Source organism: Martes martes (genome assembly GCF_963455335.1).
Source record: "Martes martes genome assembly, chromosome: 7".
NCBI classification, from domain to species: Eukaryota; Metazoa; Chordata; class Mammalia; order Carnivora; family Mustelidae; genus Martes; species Martes martes.
Window position 1 is genome coordinate 1,299,310 of NC_137894.1, and position 24,691 is coordinate 1,324,000.

The 24,691-nt window shown below is 50.0% G+C and overlaps 1 protein-coding gene across 18 annotated transcripts in view; it reads left to right on the forward strand.

Annotated features, from left to right (window-relative positions):
* The first annotated feature begins 395 nt into the window (after nt 1-395).
* Nucleotides 396-24,691, forward strand: part of ZFAND6 (zinc finger AN1-type containing 6) — a 66,345-nt gene continuing 42,049 nt past the window's right edge. For 4 of the 18 annotated variants that reach the window (XM_080807801.1, XM_080807786.1, XM_080807795.1 and 1 more), the window contains exon 1: nt 11,163-11,242. The gene's annotated coding sequence lies outside the window, so the exon portion shown is untranslated. Of the gene's footprint in view, nt 420-1,290; nt 1,423-11,157; nt 11,243-14,900; nt 15,206-19,073; nt 19,095-24,691 lie in introns of those variants that run through there. The other 14 variants (XM_080807793.1, XM_080807799.1, XM_080807788.1 and 11 more) reach the window with 12 other exon arrangements.

Consider the following 24,691-nt stretch of genomic DNA (forward strand, 5'->3'; position numbering starts at 1 on the left):
GTTCTCTAGTCTAGTATCACCTGGTCTCCAAGGTCAGAGATGTGACCTTTGGGCAAAGCCCGCCTTCTCTGGGGTTAACCCACCCCTTGCGGTCTGCGTTGAAAATCCAACCTGAGTGCCTGTTACCAACACCCTCCCAGCCCCTTTCGCCTCCCGCGAGCTCCCGCTTACGGCCGTGCCCGTCCTACCGCCGACGCCAGGCTCAGCGGCGCACGGGACGCGCGTCACCCCGCAACACAGGGGACTTCTTCAAACCCCGCGTCCCGCCCGCCCGCCTCTGTAGGACGGCGGGACCCTGCTGCTCTCCGTTCCCGGCACCGCCAGGCCTTACGCGCTCCGCGGCCAAACCCCAAGGCCGCTCCTCCCTGGAGAGCCCCGCGGCCGGTAGCTTCGCCGCGGTTCGCCGCTTCGTACCCCAGGTCTGTCTGCAGAAGACCCGCTCTTCGCGCTGCGGGACCCGCCGAGACCCCCCCCCAAAGCAGGCCGCGCGGGGAGGGCCGGGAGACGCTCCCTCCAGGCACCCGAGAGCTCGGCCGTCGGGACGAGAAGGTCCCGACGCGGTACCGGTCACCGCGAACGAAACATCAGATCCAGCCCCGGCCAGGCCCGGCCGGCTCCTACCTGCCGGCCCGCCCTCCCTCGGGGTGCGACCTCGGCCTCCCGCTGGGGCGCCGCGCGCACGGCTCGGCGGGCCCCGGGTCTCCGGAGGGCGCGGGGCACCGTGCGCGCGCGCTCCCCTCGGCACGCCGGGGCTCCGGAGCGGGAGACGCGGCGGCCCTGGAGCTCGGAGCCTGCGCTCGCCGGCCGGGGACACGGGGTCGCACGTGGGCCGGCTCGGAGCTCCCTCGGGCAAGGCCGACGGGCGCCACGCACGCTTTCCGGCGCGGCAGTCCGGGGCGGGAGCTCGCCGGGCCCGCGAGGGAGCACAGGGGCCGCCCCCCACGGCCACACGACACGCCGCCCGCCCGCAGGCGCCCCCGGCCCGCGCGCCCGTGCCCGCGCGACGCCGGCGGCGAGGGTTGGGAAGCGGCTCCCAGCGCTCCGCCCCGCCCCGCCCCCCGCACGGGGCGCCGGCCAATCGCCGAGCGCCGAGGGTCCCGGCCCCGCCCCCAGCCCGCGCTCCGCCCCGCGGCCCCGCCCCAGCCCGCGCTCCGCCCCGCGGCCCCGCCCGGCCGGTAACAATTAGGCGGCGGGCGGGGCGCCGCGTCAGCGCCGGGCGCGGGCCAATCGCAGAGCTCGGGCCCGGGGCCGCGTCACAGGCCGAACCACCAAACAGAAAAGTTTAATAAACAGCGGACGGAGGCCGGCGGCGGCGGCGGCGGGGCCGAAGCGAGCAGGGGTTCGGCGGCCTCACCTGTCCCCACTCTCCGGCGGCGACCGGCGGCGGCGGGCAGCGCGGCGGGCGGGGAGGGCCGCCGCCAGGTGAGCAGCGCGGCGGGGGCCGGGGGCCGGGGGCCGGGGGCCTGGGGGCGCGGGGGCCGGGGCCGCTCCCTTCCCCCACCGGCTGAGGCGCCGCTGAGGCGCGGCCGCGGCGCTCCCCGCGGGCGGACGGAAGCCAGGGCGGCGGGCGGGGGGCAGGGCGGGCCGGGGGCTGCGCTCGCGGACCCCGGCCCCTGCTCCGAGCAGTTGACAGGCGGGGCGTGGGGGGGCGGGAGCCGGCCTCCACCTGCTGCGCCCGCGGCCCCGGTGGGGCGGTCCCTCCTGTCACGGCGCGTTCCGGCGGCGCGGGTGTGGGCGGGCGGGAGTCCCGCAGGCCCCCACCCCCGTCCGCGGCAGCCGCCCCTCCCGGGGTGTGGGCGGGCGGGGGGGTCCCGAGTGCCCCACGCCCCTCCCCGGCAGCCGCCCCTCCCGGGGTGTGGGGGGGCGGGGGGTCCCGAGCGCCGCACCCCCCTCCCCGGCAGCCGCCCCTCCCGGGGTGTGGGGGGCGGGGGGGTCCCGAGCGCCGCACCCCCCTCCCCGGCAGCCGCCCCTCCCGGGGTGTGGGGGGGCGGGGGGTCCCGAGTGCCCCACGCCCCTCCCCGGCAGCCGCCCCTCCCGGGGTGTGGGGGGGCGGGGGGTCCCGAGCGCCGCACCCCCCTCCCCGGCAGCCGCCCCTCCCGGGGTGTGGGGGGCGGGGGGGTCCCGAGCGCCGCACCCCCCTCCCCGGCAGCCGCCCCTCCCGGGGTGTGGGGGGGCGGGGGGTCCCGAGTGCCCCACGCCCCTCCCCGGCAGCCGCCCCTCCCGGGGTGTGGGGGGGCGGGGGGTCCCGAGTGCCCCACCCCCCTCCGCGGCAGCCGCCCCTCCCGGGGTGTGGGGGGCGGGGGGGTCCCGAGCGCCCCACCCCCCTCCCCGGCAGCCGCCCCTCTCGGGGTGTGGGCGGGCGGGGTGCCGGGCGGGGCCTCCCCGGGACCCAGTGCCCGCTGGAAGTTGGGGGCCGTGGGCGCCCGCCCTGCGTCTGGCGCCGGGGCCCGGAGCGAGGGTTCGGCGGGGTTCGCTTTCCCGACGGAGCTGCGGCGACCTGCGAGGTTAGCCTGGGGGCCCATTGCCTGCCTGCGACTCACGGGCCAGCGCTCCGGGGGAAAAACGCTCTTTTCCTGCCAAAGGTGCCCTTTGCGTTTCTGCAGCGGGTCGCTCCCGCACTCTGCTTCCTGCGCGTCTTCCAGTGCCCGCGGGCGGCGGCGGAGGGGGAGCCCGAGGGCCAGGGAGCGTCCCGGGGGCGGGCCGTCTCCGAACGCGCAGGGGAGCGGACGCGGGTCGGAGACCCGGTGGCGAGAAGGGCCGGGACGGCGGACCCCGCCGCGAGGGCGGCACCAGCCCGCAGCCGGCCTGCGCTCGCGGGGGCCTCCTCGCCCGGCACCTCGGTGCGTCCGGTGCCCCGTGTTTATCACGGGCTCGCGTCGGAGAGAAGACAGGGGTTCGCCCGTACGTGCGTGCGCTCGGGCTGCGGGCTAGGGGTGCTGTCAGCTCGGTCCGGGCCGGGGATTTGGGGGCGGCCTCGCGCTCTGTTCGCCCCTTGTGGCTTGTGCTTTGGGCGATCACAGCCCTCAGCAGCGGGGCCCCGTGGGCGCTGCTGGGCTCCCGCCCCCGGCGCAGGCCTGCCAGGGCTCCCGCCGGCGCGGAGCCGAGCGCGCCCGACACGGTATGGGGCGTCCGGGGGTCCGGGCCACCGCGGCAGGTTCGCAGTGTGCGAGCGCAGGCACGGACCCGGATTCCCGTCGGCGAGCGCGTAGCATGACTCTTTCCTCGGAGGTCACAGCGGGAGACGTGGGGCGCTAGTGGCCGTCTGCTTCCGTGCAAACGCAAATGTAAGTGCAGAAAGCGCTGGGTTGTGTGTGGGGTAAGTCGTGGTCGTGTGCGGCCCCTCTGTCGTGTGGGCGGGTTCCATCCAACTTCTCTTCCTCCTTAGCACGGGTCAGAGAACCCGCCCTCCCTCTGTCCTTACAGCTTTGCACACTTTGGTTACGGGAAGCCCCCATCGAAGGGCAGAGCGTTCAGGGAAGAGCACGAGGACCGAGGTGCTCTTTGTGCAATGACATGGAGGGTGGCCCGGACACTTCTGGAGGAGGACGCGTGGTGGGCTTCAGGATATGCTCAGCACACATCTGAGAGCTTTGTCGTTCCCCAGCCTCAGACTCGGGAGTGCCGGGACAGGTGTGCTCCCAGAGCCGCGCTGCTGACCAGGCCCGCAGCCGCCCCCCTCCGCCGGGCAGCGTTCATTTCCGGAAGCCTGCGTCAGTCCTGGGAGTTTATAGACGGCTTCAGACACCTTGTTTGGAAGGTGCAGGAGTGCAGATGCTTTGTTGCTGTAACGAGCATGGGTAGCTCGCGCACAAACAGGAGGCTGCTTGGTTTTGGTCGGGCTGTTTTATTATCCTGCTTCGAAGCTTTAAAAAAGCCTCAGTTTTGTATTACGGGCGATGTGTTTTTGGTGTGTCCCGCCCTCTCCCCCACTCTTACAAGGAATAGAAGGTTACAGAGAATAAATAACCGTTGTTAAAGTTTCGGCAGGCACACCCCCAGTCTTTCCGTTTGTGTGTATTCTAAGAAATTGGGAGTGGGATTCTGAACGATTTGGGGTTGCCTCTGCCTTCAAAGCTTATCCCGAATATGAACCGTCTCAACACCTTGCTGCACCCCGGATGGTAACAGCAGTCATCTAACCCGTCTCCCTGCCTCCCTGCCTCGCTGTCGCTCTCCTGCAGTCTGTGCTGTTCCTGTGGGGGAGCGACCATTCAGTGGGTGAATTCGAGGCTCAGCACCCTCCGGTGACTTCACAACACGCAAAATGAAATGAGAGCTTTTTACTCTGCTGGCTTTACCCTAGACCTGCAGTGTCCAGTGGAAATGTAATGGGAGTCACATAAGTAACGGAAGATCTTCTGATAGGGGCACCTGGGTGGCTCAGTCAGGCATCTCACTCTTGACTTTGGCTCAGGTCATGATCTCACAGTTGTCAGATTGAGCCCCGCGGAGCGCTGGACCCTCAGCGGAAGTCTGCTTGTGATTCTCTCTCCCCACCGCCTTTCCGCCAGCTCCCAAATACATAAGTCTTTAAAACCTTCTTATAGCCACATTAAAAAGAAAAGAGAGAAACGGGATAATATAAATCCCGATAATAAATAACAATAAAAATTTAAAAAAAGTAATGTTTTGTCCCAAGATATTATTATTTCAATAAGTAATTAGCATAGGGAATTATGAATGGGATATTACACTTTTTCAAACTGTCTTCAAAATCCAATATATATTGTCTGCTGACAGTGCGTTGGGGACTGGCCCTGTTTGAGGTGCCAAATAGCCAGCCACACAGTACTCGTGGCTGTGGGGTGGATGGAGCCGCTCTAGCCTGTCCAGCCTTGCCGGCTTTCCCCTGACTCGGCACCTCCAGCTCTACTGGTCTTTTTGGGATTCTTGAGCATGCCACGCTTATTTCCTTAAAATTGTTGTGCTTTTCTGCCTGTCACATTCAATTGTATGTCTGCTCAGATGTCATGGCTTCAGAGATGCCTTGACCAAGTTCCCTCTCCCTGGGACTCTGCTTCATTTCTTTATGGAACCTGTCATCCAAAGTGGTTTATTGGGTTATTATCGCTCACTTGAGGGCAGAAGTTAGATCCACATACGTAGGATTCTGTAAGGGTGCACAGCATTTCACCTTCCTGTCATGTGTCACTTGTTGCTTCATCCTCTTGTCACTGTTCGAGTGTGGTGAAGAGCTAAATCTTTCTACATATTTCTCATTTCTTTGGGATTCAGTCTGTCTTACAGTAACTGAGTCAAAGCACATGAACATTTTTTTGTCTTTTTATAAACGTTGTCAGATCTTTTTAAAAAAATTTAACTAACATAAAGTTGACCAAATCTGTATGAGGGTTGACAAAAAATGTGAGAGAATACACATTTCTCCCTATCTTTGCCAACACTTGAATACTGTCTTTCTTTTTCATAAGACTGATTATACATTTCTTAGCTTAATTATGATGATGAATGGGGAGATGGGTGTTGTATCTTCTAGTTTGTCTTTTGCTCACTTGGAGCGTTGTTCTATATTTGTGGTACCCTTTTTATTCTTTTATACATTTAGGATAGCAGTCCTTTGTCACATCCCACAGATATCTCCCCTGGCTCTTTGCCTTTTACTTGATTAGGGTATTACTATTTTTTTTTAACTTGAAAGAGTTTTTACCTTTTAAGAAATTTAAGTTAATACCACCTTTCTATGGCTCCTCCTTTACTTTCATATTTAATGGGTTCTCCTTGCCCAGATAACTGTTTTCTTCTAGTTCTTTTATGCTTTCGTTTTTCAGTTCTCTCTCTTCCTGTTCTTCTGGGATTTGTTTTGACATCATACATGAGGTGAAATAACTTCCTTTACTTTTCCTTAATAATTAATCAGTTGTTTTAGCCCCATTAACAAAAATCTTATTTTTGGTGCCTTGAAATAAAGCTACTGTTCTTATATACTAAAAACATATATTTTTATACTTGGTTCTTAGCTTTTATTCAGTATTCATGATTTGATACTAGTGCACATTGTTTTAGTAATTGGGAGTAATAATGTGTTTTCATTTTGTTACTCTATGTCTCCTTCCCTTTTCCTCCCTAAATTTTTGGCTGCTGCTTTGTTCTCAAGTTTTTTTAGTTGATTCCTTAGGGTCCGGTGTTTTTGAGTTTTTAAATTAAAAAACTTTTTTTAAAAAGATTTTATTTATTAATTTGATAGAGAGAGAAACAGCGAGAGAGGGAACACAAGCAGTGGGAGTGGGAGAGGGAGAAGCAGGCTTCCCACTGAGCAGGGAGCCTGATGCGGGGCTCGATCCCAGGACCCCGGGATCATTACCTGAGCCCAAGGCAGACGCTTGATGACTGAGCCACCCAGGTGCCCCTAAAAAATTCTTATTTCTACAACTAATGTTTTATGTATAATAAAAATATTTAGTGCCATTAAATTCTTTTTTGCATGTAGTTTCAGCTATGTTCCTTAAATGTTGACATGTAAAAATATCTGTATTTGCTTGCTTGTCCCTCATAGCTGCCGTTGCTCCTTGCTGCCTGGACTTTGTGCCCAGTGCTGAGGCCTCCTCGGTGAACACACAGGGCCTTTGCTTTCACTGAGTTCAGAGTCTCTGGGAAAGCTAACCGAAGAACAAAGGGTTTTCAAATGTTGACAAGTGCTAAGAAGGAAAGAAATATGATGTGCCAGTAGAGACTGGAACGTGCTAATTGGATGTCCTGAGAACGTTTCTGTGAGGATGTAACATTTAAGCTTAATGGTGGAACCAAGGTTTGTTCGGGGAGTTTCTTTAAGCAAATCCTGGATCTGTCAGAACATTTAAAACAAACAAAACAATGGCACACTGAATTTCTTTTGCAAAATTTTTTTTGTAAAAATTGCCTTGTAAACAGTTTTGAGCCTGAAGCTTCTCCTATGGAAAATTCGAAACTGTGATTTCGAGTTCTAAGATCAAGAAAGAGCCGGGGGAAGTTTTTCAAGCGAAGGGAACTGCTAGCACAAACAGGACAGAAGAGCTTGGCTTGATTTAGGATTTGCCAGTGGAGTAGAATGACCAGGGTTCATCCATTGAGTAGTGTGGGTCCAGCAAGACTCCTTGGGGGGACTTACATTATTTCCCGGAGAACCGGCTGCTTCGACTTCTCTGCCTTCCTACCCTATTTGGATTCTGTGACCCAAATCAATCTCCTACAAATAATTTAAGATGGTTTCACCCCTTGGTACTTCCCTTCATTATTTCTACTGTATTTTCCAGTTTTTCTCCACTCAAGACCTTTGCATACGCTGTGCCCTTTTGCTTAATTGTGATTTCCTTGAAGAATCCTTCCCTAATGCTGGCAAAAGAGGTTAAACCCTCTGTTGGCTATATTTACTCATTTTATATTGGACATTTCTTGTGTAAACACTTGTAATAACTGCAATTCATTAAGTGTATGTGATTTGTTTCTGAGTTTCTTCGGCTAGAGCTGTTACTTCCAAGCTAGCAGATAGCCATTTGTGGCTATTTAAATCCATCAAAATTAAGTAATATTAAAAATTCAGTTTCCCAGTCATGCTTGTACATACCAGTTGCCCAGTAGCCACATGTGGCTGGCGGCTGTTGTACCAGACAGCGGAGATGTAAATTTAAGCAGCCACTGGCTGTTGAAATATCCCAAGTCTGAATGATTCTGTAAGCATAATATGAACTGACTGGATTTCTACTACCAAAAACAGAGTAAAATCTCAATTTAAAAATGATTACATATTGAAGTAATGCTATTTTATATGTTTTGTGTTAAGTAAAATATGTTACGACAATTAATTTAACTATTCAACGTTGTGATGTGGCCACGAGAACATGCAAATTACCCATGGTTCCTATGACATTGCTGTGGGACAACAGCGGTCTGACCCTAAGTCTCCACATTGGGCAGGACAGTGCACCATGATGTCCACAGCAGGTGGCAGTACCCAGCATGCAGGAGGCGTTTCTGAACCTCATAAACTCTTCTGTTGAGTTTGAGCATTACTGTGTGGTCCCGAGAGGGTGTTACCTGTTTAGCTTGTTCTTTTCAAAATTGTTCATTTTCTGTGACTATGATTTTTACAAATTTTCCATGACTGTTGAAAAAAGCAGCTTTTCTTTTGATAGGTATATGAAAAATTCATTTTATTAAATAGAGTGGATCATTTATTTTTTCATCTTTTATTTCTTTCTAGCTTAGGCTGCTAAGGAGAGAGGAGGGAACTTGGAGTCTGCCAGTCTGTTTTCCATCACCTTTCTCTGTCTCAAAGTTTACTTAGATTGACGGGGTATGATACTTGGCACAGGAAAATTTATGGCTATTAAGTCTTAATAATTGAGTATTGGGAGTGCTTTTTCCTTATACTTTGGTCTCAATATTGTGATTCGTGTTCCTTTTCAGTCTGCGTTTGTTGGTGACCTTGTTTATCCCTGTGGACTTAAACCGATTGTCTTATAGAAAGGTACCTCCCCTTGGTTTATGCTTTCTTATCTGTTTGTTTCCTTTGTGCTCAGAATTTTGCTGAATGGGCCCTTACCCTTCGCTCTCGCCCGCAGTGCTCCCCTACTCCCCTTGTGGTGTTCTCCCTTAAGAATTGGCAGACACAGGGCAGGAGTTGCAAACTCAAATACATGCCTCACTTTTGTGAGCAATGTGTATTTGTCAGGGAAATATTTTTCTAAATTTTTTTTCCGCCCTTAGATGGTGGTTTTGGGGCCATATCTTTAGTGATCTGGTCATGCTTCGTTGAATGTCAGGCTGGGCCTTTTATCAATTACTGCATAAACCCACCTGTTAGCACCCAGGGACGATGCCGAGGATTAATTTCTGTTGTGTGAAGAGTAGTGTGAGCTGTTCTCAGTCCTTTACAATTCTGAGGAAGCCTTCACCCTGTTCTGTACCTACAAAAGTTAATCCTAATAGTCTAGGTACTTATTCCTTGTAGAGGGTGTTTTTAAAGTGAGATGAGACCTAGTTAGTTGTTCTGGCTTGTTATCTTCCTCATGGTTAGTTGATGGGTTTGGGAAGGCTTCTGAGCTCATCCCCCTCCAAGAATACACAGTACATCCTTTGGATACTTGAGGTTCAAAACGTGGTGTTGTCACGTGCAGTCAGGGAGCCTTGGAACTTTTGCAGGCTTCCTGTTTCTGTGAAGCAATATTGTTTTCAAATAATCTCGGCTGTGGCGTTGCTTTCCTTTCATTTGTTGTTGCTGTTTTCTTCTGCTACTGATTTAGAAGTAGAATAAAATCCCCTAATTTTTATTCTGTGAGCCGTCTAAAATGATATTTATCGCAGTGATAAATATATATAGGTCCCAGAGATCTGTGAACAATCTGATATAACCACATCTGTATTTCTGTTATAGATTGGGAGTGGGCCTAGTGTTATTTCAGTGGATGTAATGGGATCTGTTTTATACCAATAATTAACTCTGAGGTGAAACACTGATATCGGAGCAAAGGTTTTTTGGGGTCCCGTAACTGTCTACTAATTTTGTGCTGGCCAAATTTTAATATATAAATGCTTGCCATCTCTTTTCCTATGGCCCTGTCACATTTTGGCCATCTTAAACCTTCCCCCCCCCCCCCCCCCCCGCGTTTGGTGCTGTAACTCAAAGTATGTGTTCTTTTTGTTATTTGCCCCCGTCCCTCTTCTGCTTCCAGCGTTGTTTTGGGAGCGTCCTCACAGTGGGAAGAAAACCCGACCTTGACTCGTCGAGTGCTGGGCTTTCAGAGCCGCGAATCCTTGCAAAGCATTTCGGGGCAGAGCGTCTCGGGGCCGGGCCTCTGTGAACCGGCCCTTTCCGGGTGTCCCCTGTGGAGCGCGGATGAGATGCGCGGCCGCCTGGGCTGCCGCGGGTGCTCCTCCGTACTCGCGTCCAGTTGCAGTTCGTGCCTTTTCCGTCTCCTACACACTTCGCTTTGTGTTCGAGACAAATTTGTTGGCCTTGTGTTCTAATATACAGATTTTCTTTCCGGAAAGATGCTTGCAAGGTTTTGAACTTTGAAAACTATACATTTAATTTTAAAAATTTTTATGTAAACGTATTTTAAGTATTTTGCGAAGAAACCACGTTCAGGTGCACTGCGTTTGGATCTGTGTTCGTAAGCCGGGTGACATGTTGGTGGGGGCGACAGCTGGACTCTGCGGAGCGAGCTCCGCGCCCGGCGGTCGGGTGGTCAGCTCGGAGGCCCAGACGGCCGGCCACGGGGACCCGAGCGGGGCTCGCGCGAGGGGCGCGGTGCACGACGGCGCACCCGGCCGGTCTGCAGCCGGAGCGCCCGCGCGGCGGCCTCTCGGATCTCTGCGGGAGGCACCCCTGGCGCCCCGTGTTCTCCGAGGGGTCTCCCCGCCCGTGCGCGCGTCCCCTGAGTCAGCGGACGCCCGGGGAGGCTGCCAAACCGCGCCTACCCTTGAGGAAGCGCCGCGGGAGTCCGAGAAGGGAACGAACGAGCGGGGCCTCCTGAGCCTCACTGACGGCGCGCGGCCGGCGGTCGGTCGGGCAGCGGTGGGCGTGCGCCCCCGGGGCGGACGCGTCAGACCGGGGTGCGGGTGCCCTCGGAGCAGGAGGGTCGGAGTCGGAGGCCTGGTGTTCGCCCCGCGGTGACGCTGGGGACGGAGCAGCCGTGACCTGGACGGCGCGGGCAGGAGCGAGCCGGGGCTGTTGCCCGGGGCGGAGACGGCTCCGGTTTTCCGTCTCGGGGGAGGACGCGCTTCCGTGCGGTCGGCGGGACTTGGCGGGGCGCCGCGGAGAGCGCGCGAACTCTGCTGAAGCCGGGGGTCCTCCCCGACTCCCCGGGGCCCTCCCGGCTGTGCAGAGCCTGCGGGGACGGAGGAGGAGCGCCGTGGGGGACAGGGGGGCCGAGCCGCAGGCGCGCGGGGCCGGCCGGCGGGGGTCCGGCGCCTCGCAGGGCGCGCGCTCCCGCAGACAAAAGAGCGAGCGGGCGCGCCGCCCGGGGAAACCGAAAGCGCGCCTGCTGTCGCTTTAAGAGACCAGCGTCCCCGGGGCTTGCGGCCGCCGCCGCCTAACCTGCTGGCCGGGAAAAGTTCTTTAAAATGACGGACGTCGGCCGCGTCCAACCGCAGCGGCCGGCCGCCTGCGCGGGGCGGGGCGTGTCCTCGGCGGCCAGTAGGCGTGCGGGGGGCGGGGCCTGCCGGTCAGGCTCGGTTGCCGCGGAGCACGGCTTCAAGTGAAGTTACTCTGAGGGGAAGCAAACAGACCCTTGTGGAGGTTTTGGTGGTAGGATTTTTGTTCCGATCTCCTAATTCTCCTTTATCTTACACTTCTGCTCCTCTGTGCTTCCGGGTGCGCCAGGTTCCGCCATCGCGCTCTTTCTGGGCGAAGCGGCCACTGACGGCGAGCAGGGAAGCAGAACAAAAGGGCTGTTTGGACAGGAAATAGGTGTCGGGAGCATCAACTTGACTTTGTGGCTCGGGTCCCCGGCGCGAGCCCCGGCGCTTCTCCGGCCCGGCCTCCTCGCCGCCGGCCCTGGACGGGGCGTGCCCTGACCTCGGGGGTCGCGGAGTCCACGCGAGGGCGGGCGGCGGCGGCGGCCGGGGCGCGAGGGCGGTCGGGGCCCCGGGCTCTCCCCGCGACTCCGACGACCCCCCCGCCCAGGACCCCGCCTCCCAGCTGCTGTGCTGGGGACTCAGCCCGGTACCCCCGTGACGGTGCGCCCCGGGCTCCCCCAGCCCCTCACCCGCGGCGCGCTCCGGCCGGGGCCGCGGGGGTCCGGCGTCCAGGGCCTCGCTGACTTCTTCCGAGCCGCACACGGGGCGGGCTCGCTGCTGCCTTCGGGCGCGTCCGGCGCAGACGTGGGCCCGGGCGTCGGCCGCAGCTGCCGCGGGCCAGGGTGCGGGCCAGGGTGCGGGCTGTGGGTGGGCCGGGCGAGTTCGTGAGGACCGGCTCGGAGCCCGCCGACTCCCCCGTCGCGCCAGACCGTCGCGGTGGGGCCCGCGGCCCGCGCCGTCCCCGGAGACCGCCGTCCGCGCCCTGCTGCGCCTTGACCCGCGGAGGAAGCTGCTCGGAGCTCCCCGAGTCGCCGGCCACGAGCCTGCGCAGCCCTCGAGCCTGCCGCTGCGCGTGCTGGGCCGCGGCTGCGGGCTGCTGCGCGGGGCCTCCGCGCCTGCTTCTCCGCTCTGGGCTTAGACGCCGCGCGGGGACCCAGGAATGCTGAAGTTAGGGAGAGTCACCGTGCGGAGCTCTTGGGTTCTTTCCTGTTCTTACCTCGCCCGGCTCTGCATTTTTCCCGGAATTGTAAATAAGTGCGGTTTTATATTAGGTTTTTCTTTCACTAAACTATGTCGTCTGTTAAAACTGGTTTAGTGGTAACTGGACGGTTCTCCCAAGTCAGTGGGACCTTCATCGGTCTAGTCTTCTGCCTGTATTACATTTAGATTGTTCCCCATTTTTCACTATTGTAAATAGCATTGTGTGAAACAGACTTCTGTGTGTACTTTAAAAATATTTCCTCCTTTTTCCCAAGATTTTTCTTCTTCTGGAAAAATTCCCAGAGTGGGCTGACCTCGATGAAAGGATATGAACACTTCAGTAGCCAAATTGCTTTTTAGGAAGGTTAGACCAGTTCATATTGCCACCAACAGGATGTGCTTCAAGATTGGTCCAAGGGGTACCCCTTCAATGCGCTATTAAAGTGCGCCTCTGGAGCTCTCTGATTGGGTGATCCGTTTTTGCCTAAACTAACAACCTGTTTAAGTCCCATTTCCCAAGATGTAGATGAATATAAAGTCATTTTCTGGACGTTAAAACCCGCTGAAGGAAATTGGAAGAATTTTTACCTGCTTAAGTGAGGGATTACATCTTGGTCGGACGTTGTATTTATTATCCTGCGGTCAGTGAGTCCCGGGCTTCCTGTTTCACCTCAGCCTTGCTGGTTAGCCCAGCTCTTCTGGTACGTGCGGCTTCTAGTAAGCACGGATCGGGAGAAGTATTTTCTTACCGTTTCCATCAGAAACATTTTTAGAGAAGGGCTGCAGTAGGACCACTTAACGTTCCCTGCCTCTGAACAGGTGGGGACAGCCTTTGTCACTGTGCATCTCGGGTTTTTTATATGGTAGAGAAAGAGAATTAGTATTTGTAGATCTACATTTTAAAATGGTACATCAACACCTTTCCAGTATCTCATGGGTTTTCTATGACCGAGCGCTCACACAACAGTGTAGACTGTGTTGTTCTTGTCTTTGAGAGCACTCCGTTTGGCGGTGACGGCTGGTCCTGTGCACTTGACAGCCAGTGTGTTCCGTGGGCTCGGCGGTACCTGCTCAGCTTATGAACTTGTTAACTGATGCTCCAGAATAAACTTAAAAAGTTGTTTTAAAGCAAAATTCAAGACAGAAATACTAGTTTAATTGGTGAAAGGGAGGCAGTGATAAATGGTGGGGAAGCTCTCACTCACTGATGCAGAGGGGCTGAGCACAGCTGCTGTTTCGTTTATTTTCTGTGAAGTTTTTCTTCAATTACTGATAACGTCTTGTCTCCAACTTGCAGAGCTAATGTTGTTGGTCGTTGTGTTTGTTGCAGGGGAACGCTGTTTTAAAATGTCTGTTTTGTTTGCCAACAGGTGAAGAGTTTGAGTTTTTTAGACCCTTGGGTTTTTCTTAATATTTGGAGTGTCGGAGAAGGGCTTGAAACTCATGTGTTGTAATTAGTGAAATAGTTACCTTGAAACACATTTGCCATGCATTTAAATTTTGTGGCTGTATCAGAACTTACACAGGTAAATTCTTCACTCATGACTAGAACAACTGTTTGCTTTTCACTTGAATATTTACAATTTATGTTGGTGCTTAAATATTTACATCACAAATCTTTCCTTTGTTCTGAATTTGAGAAAATGTATTTAATTTTTTTTTCAGTCTTAACAGATGGATCTTGTTGTTACAATAGAAAAGAAGATAATTGTAAATATAACGATTGTAGCTAAAGTCTTCACAGGTTTAGCTATGGGTGATATTTAAAGGCCACCTGCTCCCCTGGGGCTCTAAGGGAATTGCACGTCTGCCCTGTGCGGCTGGACCACTCTCTGATTGACAGCACTAGGGAGTAGCAACATTTCAGTGTGTAGGTTTCATTCAGAGTAGAAGCCAGTTTTCTAGTGGGAGAAGAAAGCGCTTTAAAATGAGCTAAGATGGAGGCCTAAGAATAGTGATAGCTCTATTTTATTCATTAAGGATTAGGAAAAAAGTGATCTAAGAGGGAACATTAAATGCATTCACAGCGTCTGTTGTTAGTCTCCATTCAAGGGGAATACAGGGATTTTTTTTTGTCTAATGACATGAGGTAAAATTATAATGGGCGGTCAGTTGGTAAAACCGGAGAGAACCTAGAACCAGCAGCTTCATGTTTACCAGGTCTCTCCGTTCTGTGTAATAGAGGGGCTGTACAGCTTTGCGGTGTTCTTCGTGTGTGGCTTCTTTATAAAAAGGAGGTAAATGTTTTGGAAGGTATTTTTTCTTGACAGCTTCTAGGAATTGCTCATTTATTAACTGATGTCTGGGAACCTATTTGACTTCAACCTGATTTTTCGTGTTTGGATGTCATTAGAAAAAAATGAATCGAAACTTTTTTCTTTTTCTTTCTTCTTCTTCTTCTTTTTTTTTGTTTTTGGCAAAAAGGAGCAGATCCATCTCTCTCTCTTTATACTTTTACATTTTCTTCCCAGAATAAGCACCGTCTTCCCCCACCAGCGGATTTTTGTTGAGTGTGTACTTGATTTCTTAGTGAAATTTAGCACTGTTAACTACTTTTTTCTTCTTGAAGCTCTTCCCATGAGTTTAATGATACTGCTCTGGCTTCTTTTTGTGATGTCTGTCCTTTGCAAGTGTTTCCTCTTTATAACCATTAAGTATTGAAATTTCGTAGGCTTCTGACCTAACGTTCTTCTCAGGCTGTCCTTCTTGGGTGACCACCTCCAGCACCACATCTTCAGTTAACTGCCTGTGCACAGCAATGGTTCTAAGATCTGTATCTTAAAGCCAGATTGCTTTGAAATCTTGAAACCCGTGTCCATCCAGCTCACAAAGGTCTCTCTTCCATACCTATGTGAAACTCAGCAAGGCTAAATTTTAACTGCCTTTTGTCACCCTCCCAGCAGTATCCTACCATCCTTTCTTCCCTCCTGGACCAGAAAGTGGGAGGTGCGCAGAAGCCGGGTCGGCTCTGGTTCTTCCTTCTTCGTGCCTGGTGAGCCTCCGCCTCCTAATGATTCTATTCAATTATTTTAAAAGATTTTACCTTTTTAAAAACATATTTGCTTATTTATTTATTGGAGAGAGACAGAGACAGAGATAGTGAGAGAGGGCAGGAGCAGGGAGCAGAGGGAGAAGCACAGTACCCCCTGAGCAGGGAGCCCGATGTGGGACTCAGTCCTGGAACTCTGGGATCATGACCTGAGCTGAAGGCAGTTGCTTAACCAGCTAGGCTACCCGGATGCCCAAGTTTTTACCTTTAAGTAGTCTCTGCACCCAACGTGGGGCTCAGACTCAGAACCCTGAGATCAAGAGTCACACACCCCACGGCCTGAGCCCACCATCTCTCTCTCCTGTCAGTTTTAAATTCGTAGGATCTAGAGTCCATGGCTTCTCATTTCGATGACTAAAACAGCCTCAGCTCCTCTTCCCTTCCGGTTTTGGCGTTCTACAGTACACTCCTCACTGCGAGGTGGTGTCTGTTTTTCTCTGCTTACAGTTCTTTAGTGTTCCTTGTTGCCGCTCGAACTTTCTCAGCTACCTGGGACGAGTAACACTACTGGCTAATTCTGTGCTAAGCATTCTCTTACAGCCGGAATAGGTAAGTACTGTTACCTTCACTTCACAAGTGGGACGGTTTGGAAAGGCTGACTAGTGGGATTTGTGCAGGGTTGACTTCGCCGGTGAGCGGCAGCGCGCTTTGAACTCAGGTGCGCGAGGCCAGAGTCCTGCCTCCTGACCGCTGCGCCCGCAGCCTTCCGAAGCCGGCCCTTGCTTCTCTGCCCTTTTCCCCCCACACCGCTTCATTTCATCCTCTCACCAACTATTTGCCGTTCCTTCGTTTAGGGCATGCTCAGAACTTGTTGCCGAGGTCTAAAAGTGCTGTAAGGGTTCTCAAAAAAACATTTTTGACAGTTTTTTGGAACACTCCAAATGTCTGAGACACTTTAGCATGTCCAGAACAGAAGATGATCGAAGAATGAGATGTAGGCAAGATAGAGGTCGTTTTCCATACGTAGTCGGTTTTGAATTTCAAAGCTGTTGCTTTCTTCACATTTAATAAAAGCTCGAGGCCTGCCTGTGGGAGAGGAAGATTAGACCGAGTGCAAACGGGCCTTATCAGAGCCTTTCGAAATCCTAATGACCTTCACGTCGCTGTTCCTGGAGGCCCCTGTGTGCATGTTCTCAGCCGGGGTGGGAGGCTCGTGCCTGTGAACACAGGGGCCGTAAGCCGCTGAGGATGGGCTGTGTGTGTTCTCTTGCACCCAACACTATATTATCACAACAGGTTAAATACAGCAGCTGATTTTTTGTAGAAAGGATATTGAGGTAAATGAAAACATAGTTGATTTGGAATCACTTTCATTTCAAATATGTCACTTCATTTCTCTTTATCTCTCTCCACCACCCCTTCCAACCTGTTTTAAGGCAAAATGACCTTTATTCAATTAAAAAAAAATAAAAAAGCCTTTCCTCTATAGCTTGGAAAGGATGTGGTATTAAAAGAAAAAGATCATATGGATAGAACTTCCGAAAATATAGGTAAATACTTGGTTTTGAAAACGGTTGAATCTATAACTGGACTTGGAAGCTAATGTAATTATACACTTTTAATTAAAATTCATAGTTGTCTGTTATAAAAGCAGGAGTTTTTGTGGGTTGTTTTGTTTTGTGGTGTTTTTACCATTCATGTATTTTAGAGGTAGGGAGTTCCATCCTGCTCTCAAAAGTTCTAATTTGCCATATTATCCAAAATAATCTTTTGCTATTTTCTTAAATAATAAAAATGCAAACTAATAGTTGATTTAATGAATTTTGTGTTATATATTATAGTAACCAAACAATATATGATTTGAAAAGAATGTATAACTTAGTGTTGATGAATAGAATACACAGTAATTTTCCTTAATTTTTTAGGTAATTGCTTAAAAGTGTGTAGTGTATCTCTTTTCAAATCCCAGTAGCTATAGAACTTTATAAAATAGAATCAGTTTTAGTGGGAAAAATTACTCTTGACAGATTATTTAAAATGAAAACCTATACTGAAAAGGTCTCATTAATTGCTTAAAATAATAGTTTCAATAAGCAAATTCTTCTTGGACTGACCCAGTCACCTAGTCAGGTGACTTTGCTAAAGTGCTGAAAGACCCATCCTTTTCAGTTCCCGTACTATTGGAAGAAATTGGGCGATATGAATATTCTGTGTCCTGTAGGTCAGTATTACGGATTACTGAGTGCCAGACTGTGGTTTGTTATAAATGATTGTGGTAGAAACTCAGCAGGGAGAACGGTCACTGTGAGCAAGGATAATCAGGAAACTCTAAGAAAGTAAAATCTGAAGCATGTCTTGAAACTTAGATATGTTTGAGACCACAGCAGTGACAGCCTTCTTTTCTTTTTTCTTCTTCTTTTTTAAAAATTTTGGATAGAGAGCAAAAGTTTTATTCTTTTCACCTGGAAAGGGGTAACCCTGAAATGGTGAAGTGGAGAGTAATGAAAGCAGAGACCCTTAGCTGGCTTCCGCAGACGTTTTCCTGGTTCGGGGGGTGCCACGTGATTTCCCACTTTCCTAGTAAGCTCCGGCTTCCCGGGACTCGTGAGGTGCTGAAGAGGCACAGAGGGTGCTCTGGTTGTGGGAATGGTGTGACTCTGAGCTGTGTGAGGTGTCAGAGGCTTCTATGCAGAGAAGTGGTGAGAGCAGTATTAGGAGGACTAATGCAGTAATCACAACTCACATGAACACTATCAGACACGTTAACTTTTTAAAAAAGGTTTAATATTTTTAGAGGAGCTTTCAGTTCACAGCGACATTACGAGAAAGTTACAGAAATTTCCTGCGTACCCCCGGGGTCTTCACACATGCATATCCTCCCCCATTACCAACATCCCCCACCAGAGTGGTACACTTGTTACAGCGATGAGCCTCCGTTGACATGTCATAGTCACTCAGAGTCCACTGGCGTTCACTCTTGGTAGTGTATATTCTGTAGGTTTGGGCAAACATGAGATGTATGATCATTATAGTATTGTACAGGGTATCTCACTGCAGTGGAAATCCTCTGTAGTCCTTCTGTCCGTCCATGCTCTCATCCTCAGCCCCCGACAACACTGATCTCTTCGTGGTCTCCATAGTTTCGCTTTTTGTACGAGGTCATACAGTTGGAGTCACACCGCATGTAGTGTTTTCCGATTGCCTTTTTTTCACTTAGTAATAATAAGCGTTTAAGTTTCCTCCGTGTCTTTTCATGGCTTGATAGCGCCTTTCTCTTTAGCACGGACTAATATTGTGTGGACGGGTCATAGTTCATTGATCCATCCACCCTGAAAGACATCTTGGTTGCTTCAGAGTTATTATCAGTCAGAATAAAGCTGCTGCAGACCTCCAGGTTTACCTTTGCTTACGTACAAAGACTGTTACGCTGGATTGTAAAGTAGTTGGTACCGAAGAATCCACCAGATAGTCTTCTTCCAAAGCGGGTGTATCGTTTTGCATTCCCATAAGTACAGCTTGAGCGTTCCTGTCGCTCCACATCTTTGCCAGCGTTTCATGGCGTCAGTGGTCCAGATTTCTGCCACTCTCATAGGTGCGTAGTGCTGTCTCATTGTCTTCATTTGTATTTCCCTGATGATGTATGACGTAGAAGCTCTCTCTGTATCTTTACTATGGTATCTGTAAGGTCTTTGGCCCAGTGTTTGAGTTCTTTGTATATTTTGGATCAGTCCTTTATCAGATGTGTCTTTTGTAAATATTTTCTTACAGTCTATGGCTTGTCTACTCCTTCTCCTGACTTTGCCTCTCACAGAGTGGAAGTTCAGTTTATCAGCTATTCTTCTGTGGATCATGCACTTGGTGTTGCATCTAAAAAGTAATCGCCATTCCCAAGGTCAGTGAGATTTTCTCCTTTGTTATCCTCTAGGAGGGCTGTAGTTTTGTGTTTTACATTTAGGTCCATGATACATTTTGTGTTCATTTTTGTGAAGAGTGTAAGGTGTGTGTCTAGATTCATTTTTTTGGCATATAGGTGTCTGATTGTTCCAGCACCATTTGTTGAAAAGACTGTCTTTGCTTTTGCTCAAGATCATTTGGCTGTGTTGGCTATATTTATATGGGTCTTTTGCTGGGTTCTCTTTTATTCTAATGATCTGTTTGTTTGTCTTTACCCAATACCATGCGGCTTGACTATTGTAACTTCATATTAAATCGAAGTTGGGCAGTGTCAGCCCTCAAACTTTGTTCTCCTCGGACATTTATTGGCAATTCTGAGTCTTTTGCCTCTCCATATAAACTTGAGAATCGGTTTGTTGATATCCACAATATAACTTGCTGGAATTTTGATTGGGATTTCATTGCATATGTAGACTAATTTTGGAAGAACTGACATCTGGACAATATTGAGTCTTCCTACCCATAAACATGGAATATCTCTCCATTTATTTAGTTCTTCTTTGATTTTGCTCTTCAGAGTTTTGTAGTTTTCTTCATATGGGTTGTATGCGTATTTTGTTAGGTTTGTACTACCTATGTATTTCATTTTTGGATCCTAATGTAAATGGTATTGTGTTTTTAATTTTAAATTTACTGCTGATATATAAGATAGCAATTGACTTTTATATATTAACCTTATATCCTGCAACTTTGCTATAACCACTTAGTTTCATGAGGGTTTTTTGTAGTTGTTGATTCAGATTTTCCACACAGGCAGTCATGTCGTCTGTGAACAAAGACCATTTAATTTCCGCCTGTGTAATCTGTATACTTTCTATTTCTTTTTCTCGTCTTACTGCATTAGCTGGTACTTTCAGCACCGGGTTGAAAAGAGGGTACATATTTGCCTGTTCCTGATCTTTGTGGGGAAACTTCAAGTTTCTCATCATCAAGTATGATGCCACCCATAGGAATTTTGTAGATTCTCTATCAACTTGAGGAAGTTTCCCTTTGTTCCCATACTAACTTTTCGAGTCCTCACAACAGTTATTATGAGCCGGGCGTTACTGTCTATGTTTCACAGATAATGATACTGACGCATAGAGAGGCCACTTAAAAAGTCACACAGCTGGTAAGGTGACAGTCTCTGTTTAATTTCTCAAGTCTGACACCAGCGCATGGTCTTGCCGTTCAGATTTGCTTGGAGAAGAAAAGATATTCAAGGTGGAGAAACTGCCAGGATTGTTTGGGAAGCTCCATGGTAAATCCGAGTTATTTTCCTGATCTTCCTGAACTTGAGGGTTGTGATCTCGAGGCCGCTTTCAGATAACTTCCTGGGAGAGGTAAGACGGAGTACTCCTTACCCCAGTGAGTTTCAGATGATGGACGTTCCAGTGGAGTTCCCGCGCTCTAGGGTCCTTGCGGGGATGAGACCGTGCCTTCTCCCCATCTTCCGCTGAGTTCACGTCCTCTGGTTCTTTGATTTCCTATGAGCTCAAAACCAGAATTTTTTTTTTTGAGTAGAGATTTATTAATCAGTCACTCTATCTTTACCTTCCTTAATTTTCTTATACAGAAATTTCTGATGTGGATATGGTACAAATAAAAATGGTGGTGTGCCGAATGCTGTGCTTTCTTCTTATGTTTGTTATTTTTAACCTTCTAGCCCTGCGAGCGGTTGGTGGCGGTAGCCACACTGACAAATAGTCCACAGATCTCCTTAGCACCTGCTAGGTGCTATGGCAGGAATTTATGATACCCTGAGGAAACAGACTCAGGATTGAAATATTTAGTGATACAAGGAAAGAAGACATGAAGTTCTAACAGGCACAGAGAATGAGAGAAGACCGTAGAGGAAGGAGGACTCGGACTAAGTTAGGAAGATACTAAAAGCTAGCCAAAGAGAATAAAAGGGGTGGGATCGGGTAGGCCTTGACAGGAGAACAGAGCACGTGCAGGATGATGGTGAGTAGTGTGCAGAGGCTGAGGGCTTCGAGACCCCCAGGAGGCAGAGCGGCAGGAGGGGGAGGCTGGATAGGCAGGCCAGCAGAGCGTCTTCTCTTAGTGCAGGAGAGCCACTGGATTATTGATCTGGGGAGTGGTCTGATCATGGATATTTGCCTGAGTATTTGCTTTGGCAATAAAGTGGTGGCAGTAGGGGTTCAAGGTTATACAGCTAGTAAGAATCAACTGCAGTTTGAATTGAGGTCACTCTGCCTCTCTTTAAATCTGTTCAAGCCTAGACCTTTTAAGATACCGAGCGTTCGCGTTCATTGGTTAGTAACGTAGGCAGGGGAGATGAGGAGAGTACCCAGGTGGTTTACTGGAAATTAGCTCGGAAGACGAGAGATTAGGTGAGCCTTATCAGGAGATCTGTCTAATGATTGAGGTACAACTGGAGAAGATGTGGGAAGATGTAGGCTTAAACCAGGTGTAATTGCATGAAAGGGTGGGGTGTGAGATATCAAATATGTAGGGAACTACTAATTTGCATTTGAAAGAGGTCAGAATTGACTGGAGTTAGTAAGCCAAGTTGGCAAAGCAGCTGAGAGTGCCCTTGAAATAAATTTAGTAAGTTAGGCAAAGGTATTTTTCAGAACGAGTTACTGAGCTATGTTGAATTTTGAAGTAAATCATTGAGGGTTTTTGACACTATTAGCCTGCGGACGTGGCTCTTTATATTAGACTCTGGGAACACAGAGATGAAGGAGAGATGCTAGCCCAGCCCCTGAGGACCACGTCACGGTCCTCTTGTCTCCTTGAGCCTCAGAATACCTCCTGAGCTACGGGCTGAGCTTGCTGGAGAGTCTTCGGGGCAGTTCGCTGCCACCATCCATGCCTGTTTCGCTCCTGTGCTAAGCGCGGTGCGCTCGGCTTGTGCTCTGCAGCACTTTTCTAGAGAGGGCAAGGCCCTTAGCTCTTCCCAGAGTGGCTCTTCGTGGCCTGCCCCAAACCGCAGCCTCCCGGAGGTTACCACCCTCCGTGGTTCCCGCAGGTGACGGCCGCTGACGCCGTACTCAGTACTCCACAGCGAGAGGTTAAAGGGGACGTGAGGCCTGCGTTTTCTGGCTCCTTTTGTTGTTTGCAGACTGTTACTCTTCCTGAGAAGCCCGTGATCTTTCTGCCGTAGTTCCTTTCCTTTTTGTCATCTTCTCCACATCATTCTCATGTTTATTGAGGATCTGGCAGCGGACTTTCCACTTCTGTGAATGTGGGGATTTCGGTTTGTTTTATCTGTTCCTCAGAGCCTAGTACAGTGGCTGGCTCACAGGGAGTGCTGAATTCTTACTGAATATGTGCATTTTTAAAACTCCCTTGACTTACATACCCGCAGAACTTGAGCAGCCCATTCCAAAGACCAAGCCTCACACCTTACTGCTTGAGGCAGCTCCAACACTGAAATTGTTTTCGAGCTGTGGACGTATAATACATGTTGATTATTAGAAATTTAGAAAATGGATAGACCAAAAAAATTTTTTTTTTCACTCAGAATCTAGCTACCTAGAGGTGAAAGTGGGTCTTTTCCATTTATATCTTTCTAGGCTTTTTTTCCTACGCACATGCAAATGTATTTTTAATTTTTTGAGGAATCACAGTTTCATTTTGTGAGATCTTTCCATGCAATTATTTATTCACTTAAAATACGAATGCCTGCTGTGTGTCAGTTGGAAACGGGTCCTGCGGCCGGAGCGCTGCTTGCGAGAGGCCGGTGGGTGAGGGCGTCGGGGCTGATGGCCACGCGGTGCTGCCCTGGGTTGCTCTGGAGTCCGTTCCACCAGCCCGCGTTTTTACTTTGGGACTGATCTTTTTATTGTCAGAACAGTGTGTTGTGATGATGTTCTTCGGGTAGATTCAAAGAAGAGGAATTCTGGGTCGAAGACTATATTTTAGTCTTTTAAACTTGTTCTAGAGAAGAGTTGAACCACTCTGTATTCTCACCAGAAGGGTGAGCTAGTTTGTGTAAACACTAGTTTATCTGTATCCACACAAGAAAGTATGGTAGGTTTTTTTTAATGATTCTAATTTATATACCGTAAAATTCACCCATTTGGTAAGTGTTCAATTCAATAATTTTAAATAAATTCACAAACTTGTGTAATTACTACCAGACTCCACTTAGAACATTTCCTACAGCCTGGAAAGATCCCTCAAGCCTCTTTGTAAACACGTCCCATTCCCAGTGCCAGTCCTCGGCAACCGGTAGACCTGTTCTCTGTCCTGTAGATTTGTTCTTTCTCCACATGTGAATGGAATCATGGATTCTGATGTGGTCTTTCCAGTTTGCCTACTGTCACCAGCATCCCTGTTGCAACATCTGTCATTAGCTTGGTCCATTTTTCTTTTTTTCTTTTATCTCTTATTTATTTTTTATTGTGGTAAAATACACATAAAAATATACCATTTACAGACGCCTGGGTGGCTCATTCGGTTAAGCCGCTGCCTTCGGCTCAGGTCACGATTCCAGGGTGCTGGGATCGAGTCCCACATCGGGCTCTCTGCTTGGTGGGGAATCTGCCTCTCCTGCCTGCCACTCCCCCTGCTTGTGCTTGTGCTCTCTTTCTCTTTGGCGAATAAATAGATAAATAAAATCTTTAAAATGTGTGTGTGTGTGTGTGTGTGTGTGTACGTATACATATATACATACACTGTGTGTGTATATATATGCCATTAAAATTATTTTTAAGTGTAGAGTTGATTGGTATTAAATGCATGACTGATTGGCAACCATCACTGCTGTCCATCTCTAGAACTTTTCTCATCATCTTGAAGCTCTGTGCCCGTTAAACCGTAACTCACCACCCCTGCTGCTCAGGAATTACTATTCTGCTTTGTGTCTGTGTGAATTCCACTATTTGAAGTTCTCTCTTTTTGGTGGTTCTTTTTTTAAAATAAGCAGAGAGCCCGATTTGGGGCTCGATCCCAGGACCCTGAGATCATGACCTGAGCCAAAGGCAGAGGCTTAACCCACTGAGCCCCCCAGGTGCCCCTCCTTTGTCTTTTTGAAGATAGCTGTCCAGATGGTATGGAGTGGTATCTCATTGCGGTTGTGATTTGTTTTTTCTAATGATTAGTGATGTTGAGTGTCTTTTCGTGTGCTTATTGGTCATACACTGGTATGTCTTCTTTGGGGATACGTCTGTCCAAGCTCTTTGCCGGTTACTGGGCTGGATTTTTTGTTGTTGTGTTGTAGGAGTGCTTTATATTTTCTGCATATTAATTCCTTACCCAATAGTAGCACTTGCATATAGTTTTTCCTCCCTCTCTGTGAGTTGGCATTCTACTCTGTTGATTGTGTCCTTTGATGGATAAAATTTTTTATTTTGGTAATACCTAAATTATCTATTATTACCTGTGTTTTTGGTGTCATATCTAAGAAATCATTGCCAAATCCAGTGTCCAATCTTTAGCCCTATGTTTTCTTATAGGAGTTTTTTAGTTTATTTGCTTAGGTCTTTGATCCATCTTAAGTTAGTTTCCGTACGTGGTATAAAGTAAGGGTCAAACTTCATTCCGTGGCATGTGGAGATCCAGTTTTCCTACCGCTGGTGCTTGTAA